Here is a 7,020-nt window from a genome sequence, read left to right as displayed (position 1 = left end):
TGCCGTATTAGTACAAAGGTGGAGAAACCAGAGAGAAATCCAAAAACAACAAAACCACTTGACCTGTAAGTGAAGGTGGAAGGGATTGGGATTAACTCATCAAATGAACAGGAAATGACTCAGTGTCAAATGCCTGTAAGCAGCAAGTCAAGAGTGTGGACATGGGTGTCGAATGGACCTGGCTTGGATGGCTGGCTCCATCGTTTACCAGCTGTGGGGCATTAGTCATGTTACTTAACCTCTCTGAATGTCACGTTCCTCATCTGTAAAGTGGCCAAAGTCGTATTAGCTCCCTCGTAGTGTTCTTGTGACCGTTAAATTAAATCATGTGCGCACTGGGCTCGTGGTAAGCATTCAGTAAATGTGGGTGGTGTTCTTGCTGTTGATGTGGTTATACTTCTTTCCAACTTTGTTGGAATAACATGATAATTTCTACAAGTAATGAGGTTACTTGAGAGGGAAATCATTAATAGTCAAGGACCTCAACAGATCCTTAGTGTGGCAGAGCAAACCCTCCCAGCCCCAGCCCCTGTCCACCTCTTCCACAGGATCCTACCTCACACCACACACCCCATCCCTGAAGAAGAACTTACAGTTTGAACTTGTTAAGGTTCTTCTGGATCAATCTGGATGTACTTAAGCAAACTGAAGGCGTACTGAAATCCAAGCAAGCACTAATGATGAAGAACTCAGGAGGGGCAAGCACCAGGCAGCTCTTGGAGAGGGAAGGACTTCAGAAGCCATGTCATGTACTCTGGGTTTCAGAGTCACGTGGAAGACAACCTGGGTCCCCAGGAGGACAAATGGCCAGGGATGGGGAAAGTGTACTTCAGGGAAGGCCCTGCCAGAGAGTGAACGAAGCAGGGTCAGTCTCTCTGGCAATCAGCCTCAGCATAATCCAGTCGGCATGGCCTGGAGTGGAACCCACGTGCCACCGAGCGCAAGAGATGATCCCGAGGCTTTCGGCACAAGCACGTTTTATTTTATTAGGAAGGAACCCTGCTGAGTACACCAAACTCTTGGTTTTATGGGGATTACTGCTGAGGAAACATAAAAAATAGGCCTTTACTTTATAAAAGAACGCATTTTAAAGTTTTAAGCAAATAGAGGGGGCCGGTACCTGGAAACAGCAAGTCACAAAGGGGCTTCGTGGATTAATGCAGTTTGAGGAACGTGGCCTCAAATCAGGAGTTGTAAAAAGCGCATTATAAATGTAAGTGTTCTGATGAATCCAGTGGCCTAAGTGCAAAGGCTTTCAGGGACCAGCCAGGAAATCAAAGTGAGCAAAGTGGGCCAGGGATGTTGGAAGAGGGAGCAGCGGAGGCCGTGGCGGACAGGAGAGGGCACGATCGAGCTGGATGCGTTCCATTCACCTGCTGCAGTGGGGAAATGCAGGCCCAGTGCTGGTGGATCTCCACTTTCAAAGAGAGGTTGCAGATTGGGGATTTTTATGAGAATTTTCCAGATTTTTCAATGTGAGTGACTGACTCAAAAGTTGTCAAGCAATGGGAGAACCACCCGTGGCATGTCACAGACTGAAGCCCACCCCTAGCCATGCAGCCTCCAGCCCCACTGAGGGAGACCCGAATGCACATCTGTGGGGGCCACCCTGCCCCTCGTTCTTCTCTCGGCATGGAGAAAGGGCTGTGTAACCTGGCTCAGGGAGAAACGGGGAACCGAGAAAGTCACCCGCCTCTTCCTCCTGAAAGATGAAAAAGTTACTTAAGGAGGGTCCTTTTGTTTCAGTAATGCATCATTATGAAAATGTTCAAACATACAGGAAGGGTGAAAGAATATTACAGCGAATGTCCATATCTCCACCACCTAGGTTCCGCCATTAATAATTCGCGGTATTTGCTTTATCGCGTACCCACCCTTCTATCCGTCCCTCCAGCCACCATCTACATAGACTCGTAATGAGGCTCCGGGCAGATTAGCAGGGATGAGGTCTTGGAAGATGTCCCGGCTCCTTTCAGATTCGTATCCTGACTTTTCCTTCCTCTGCTCTGATTTAAGGGAAATAGGATTCCCAGGCCCTGTCGTCTTCTAGCTTGTGGATGCAGGCAGAGACACTGGTAGAGGCCGACAGGCAGGAGAGGGATTTGGGCGTTTCTACTTCCCTCTCTCTGTTTTAGGTGGTCCCCAACTGCACTAGAAGGGACCCGCCAGTCATCCTCCTGGGGTCTTGTCTCCTACCTGACATGCCTGAAGTGACTCCAGCATCTATCAGGTGGCCAGAGATCCTGGGCTCCAGAAACACCTCCTCCTCCTCCCTTTGACCCTCTAGTCCTAGAGGGGACCGTGACTTCCTGCTCTTGTCGATGTCTTGATTGCCTTACCATTCTGTATTTCACCCCTTACCTCCCTCCATCACCGTGGAACCACTTCCCTGCATCGCGTCCTCTATCTGAAATCAGCAACGTGGATTCTATTGTCTTGATTGGATCCAGGCTGAAACAAGAGGTTAGTACATCTGTGACCCTCGGTCTTCCGGGAGGCACAGGCCACGACACGAGATCCTTGTTGTGGACAACACCTGTGAAAGAAGGAGGGGAGGGGGCTGTAGAGGAGGAGACAGCCTCAGAACCACCATGATGGAGGCTATCTGACACCAGCCAGGAGGAAGAGGGTCACATGGACCAGCCCTCAGAAGGTCCTGCGGGGGTAGGAAGGACCAGCCTCTATCCTCCACTGTGCCCAGAACCTGCTGGGAGCTGCTGACAAGGAGAAGCCTTGGCCCACACACCCCTTCAGGGTCCTAAAGGTGCTGCAGCTGGAGGCTTCCCCACAAACTCACCCACTTTCCAGAAAGTTCTTCCTTGAAGGGAGAGCCAAGTGGTATGGCTCCATATCCACAACAGCAAGCCCCTCCTCTGGTTTTTAAATTTTTTTTAATGTTTATTCATTTTTGAGAGAGGGAGAGACAGAGCATGAACAGGGGAGGGGAGAGAGAGAGAGAGAGAGAGGGAGAGAGACGGAATCTGAAGCAGGCTCCGAGTTGTCAGCACAGAGCCCGACGTGGGGCTCGAACCCACAGGTCATGAGATCATGACCTGAGCCGAAGTGAGATGCTTAACCCGCTGAGCCGCCCAGGTGCCCCTCCATGGGGACTTTTAAGTTAGTGACTAATCACATGGGTCATAGTGGATGGGATGGTTGGGGCCCAGCTGAAATCAGTTAAATGCAGAGAAATGTTTTAAGAGATAAATCTCATCCAGTTGTCAACTGGGACACGAGAAACTGTGCTCTAAAACTGACGACCAGAACCAGCTCTAGCCGCTGGACTGAAACGCTCCCGCTCAGACTTAATACCTTTGTCATCAGTTATAATTTATAGCCAATAAAATGCGCTCCTTTAAATGCACATTTCAGTGATTTTTGACGAATGTATACACCTATGTATATGAAGAGTACATCTTGATGAATTACAACATAGCCACCACCTCAATGAGGATACGAAACGTTTCCATCACCTCCAAAAGGGCCCCCTGTGCCTCTTATTAGTCAACCTCCACCCTCAGCACCAGACAACTGCTTACCCAAACCAAATCGGATTTCTCTACCCCAGAGTTTCCTATCAATGGAAGCTGATTCTACCCTGTTCGCTTTTGTGTCCGACTTCTTTCATTCAGCATAATGTCTTTGAGAGTCACTCAGATTGCTCTGCGTATCATCGGTTTGTCATTCTTACTGAGGATACGCTAGCATTCCCTTTCACGAATTACCCCACTTTGGGTACCCAGCCACCTGTTGGCAGATGTTTGCATTATTTCTGGTTGTAGACAACGATGTCCTGCCCTGCTGTCACCAGGTTTCATTTCCCTGCAACTCGTTCATTGTTTTAATATTTTCCTTTCGGGTAATGGTAGAATCACATGTAGCTGTTAAGAAATACTACAAAGAGACCCAACTGTCCTTTACCCAGCTTCCACCAAAGGCAGCTTCTTGTATGACGATAGAACAGTACCAAGACCAAGAAAGTGATCTTGCTACAATTCGCCGACCTTATTCAGATTTACCAGTTATGTATGTACTCATGTGCGTGTGCGTGTGTGTGAGCGTGTGTTTAGTTCTGTGCAACCTTGTCACACGTACAGACTCGTGTGACCCCCACCACGCTGAGGAGGCAGACCAGTTCCATCACAGGATCCCTTTTGTAGCCACAGCCTCCTCCCTGTCCCCCTCCATAAGCTGGCAACCACTCGTCTATCCGCTGCTATAAATTTATCGCAGCAATGCTATTTACATGGAATCATGCAATTTGTGATGTTTGGAGGCTAACTTTTTTCATGCAGCATAATTCCCTTAAGACCTATCCCAGGTCTTTATGTGTATCAACGGCTTGTGCCTTCTTACTGCTGGGAAGTATTTCAAGATATCAACGCATGAGTTGGTTTAACATTTCACCCCCTGAAGGACACTGAGTTATTCCCAGCTTAGGACTAATACAAATAAGGCTTCTATGAACGTTTGTATACAGATTTTTGTGTGAACACGAGTTTTCCAATTTCTGGAAGAAATGCCCAATGGTGCAATTGCAAGGCTCTACGGTAAGGGCGTGTTTAGTCTTGTAGGATAGATACTGCCGTATTCTTTTCCAGAGGGGTTACACCCTCTTACATCTCCGCGAGCAAGCTTCAGTGGCCTACTTGTTCCTCGTCCCTGCCAGCATTTGATCATACCACAATTTTTTGTTTTAGCTATTCTTACAGGTAGAAATATGTCATTTGTGGTTTTCTTTTGCATTCGCCTCATGACTAATGCTGAGCATCTTTTCACGTGCTCATTTACTATCTGTGGGTCCTGTTTGGTGACATGTCTGTTCATGCCTTTAACCCATTTTCTAATTGGATTGTTTGGGTTTTAGTTTGTTTCACTGTTGACTTTTAAGAGTTCTTTATATATTCTAGATACTAATCCTTTGTTGCAAGTATGTTCCCCCCGGTGGGTTGCTTTTCTTTTTAGCCTCTTAACAGATTCTTTCACAGAGCAAGAGTTTTTAGTTTTGATGCAGTCCCATTTATCCCATTTATCCATTTTTTTCTTGTTTTTCTATTCTTTTTTTTTTTCTGTTTTTGATATTTATTTATTCTGAGAGAGAAGGAGAGCTAGCAAGCATGCGAGTCGGGGGACGGGCAGAGAGAGAGAGAATCCCAAGCAGGCTGTGCACTGTGAGCACAGAATCTGACATGGGGCTCGATCCCACAAATCATGAGATCATGACCTGAGCTGAAGCCAAGAGTCAGGCGCTTAACTGACTGAGCCACCCAGGTGCCCCCCTTTTCCTTTCTTTCTTTTGGTGTCAAGTCAAACAACTAACTCTTCACTTAGGCCTGGTTTAAAATATTTTTTTCATAAACATTTAGTCATTTTATATTTTACATTTAAGTCTGTGATTCGTTTTGAGTTGAGTCTTGTGTAACATGTGAGATTTAGGCTGAAGATCATCTCTTTGCCCACAGATGTCCATTGGCTTTCACACCTTTTGTTGCAAAGGCTCGCGTTCCTTCATTGGGCTACTCTCACACCTTTGACAAGTATCAGTTGGGCATACGTGTGTGGATCTATTTCTGGGTTCTCCATTTGTTCTATTGACCTGTGAGTCTTTCCCTGTGGCAATTTCATACAGTCTTGATTACCGTAGCTATATCATGACCCTAACATCATAACCCATTCTTTAAAAAATAATAATAAATTTGAACTAAATTTCTCTTTAACTTCTTTCACATACTTTGAAGATCTCACCAGAGATGGGACACAAGTGAGAGTCAGGAAAGTAACACAGACGGTCCTGAGCCAAGCCAATTCTTGAGCAAGGAGGATGATGGGAAAGGCTCAGCAGGATTCCCACTCCCACAGGGTGGTGGTGGAGTAGGGCTTTAGTCACATGGCACTGGAGATTGGCACACAGGGCAGGAAGTTTTGGTAAAGGTCCTGCCATTGGGCTAGACCAACCCCAAGACACAGAGCACTTAAAGGAATTATACCAGAGGGATGCTCAGTGCCACATTTTTGTGCACATGGAGCCATTACTGGAGGCTACTTATTGGTAACCCCAAGACTCTGTGTCTGAGGCATCTTTCCTGAAAATAGGAGCCTCAATCCACAAGGGGCAGGGAACTGATAGATAAAACCTCATCCTCCTCAACCCAGGATGGAATAACTCAGAGGTATGATCTCTCCTGCCTTCCCGTCTCCAGGCAGGCATGGGCTCCAGCTGCCCATGGGGGCAAACATCTTGATCATATGCTCTTTCACCTCAATTCCTTGTCCTACATTTCCCACTCACCCTGCAGGTGCTTCCCTGGGGTGGCTTCTGAAAATAAATTATTTGCATCAAATGTGCTCAGGGTCTCCTTCTAGGGGACACAAACCAAGACAGGGGCCCAGGGCTGACTTTGAGCTGGTTGCCCTTGGCCTACAGTTTGTGTTGGTGCCATATTGCTGTCACTGCATGTCCGGATTCTTATAAACCAGCTGTTCCCTAAAAATTCCCATCCTGGTGTGACAAAACCTCCTGTCTCAACTAACAGCAACCTGCATCTGAGGTATTTTAACCTGGAGACTTGGGAAGGGGGGCAATTATTTGAATGCTGTACTTTATTCTTAGCTTATAAAAAGGAGTAGTGATGTGGGACTGAAATTGTTGCCCCAAAATTTATATGCTGAGCCCTAATCACCCTCCTCAGTATGACTATATTTGGATATTGGACTTACAGGGAGGTCCCTAAATTTTCATGAGGTCGTCAGGGTAGGGGCTCTGATCTAATAGGATTGGTGTCCCTATGAGAAGAAAGAGACCACAGATCTCTCTCTCTCTCTCTCTCTCTCTCTCTCACACACACACACACACACACACACACACACACACACAGAGTGAGGTAAGGCCACGTGAAGGCCATGTGAGGACACAGCAAGAAGGCAACCATCTGAAGCCAGGAAGGAAATTCTCTCCAAGAATCAACCAAGACCTTGGTTTTGGACTTCTGGCCTCCAAAACTATTCAAAAAGAGATTTCTG

At 46.9% G+C, this 7,020-nt stretch overlaps 1 long non-coding RNA gene across 1 annotated transcript in view; it reads right to left on the bottom strand.

The window, feature by feature from the left end:
• Window positions 1-960: 960 nt before the first annotated feature.
• LOC121014376 (uncharacterized) overlaps window positions 961-7,020 on the bottom strand; it is a 23,216-nt gene continuing 17,156 nt past the window's right edge. The window contains exons 2-3 of the long non-coding RNA XR_005783184.1: window positions 2,362-2,536; window positions 961-1,702 (exon numbers count right to left, since the gene is read on the bottom strand). This is a non-coding gene — a long non-coding RNA (uncharacterized LOC121014376). The remainder of the gene's footprint in view (window positions 1,703-2,361; window positions 2,537-7,020) is intronic.

The sequence above is a fragment of the Herpailurus yagouaroundi genome, unplaced genomic scaffold (genome assembly GCF_014898765.1).
Source record: "Herpailurus yagouaroundi ecotype Mexico unplaced genomic scaffold, PumYag 202, whole genome shotgun sequence".
NCBI lineage: Eukaryota > Metazoa > Chordata > Mammalia > Carnivora > Felidae > Herpailurus > Herpailurus yagouaroundi.
This window is presented reverse-complemented; position numbering and strand designations above follow the sequence as displayed.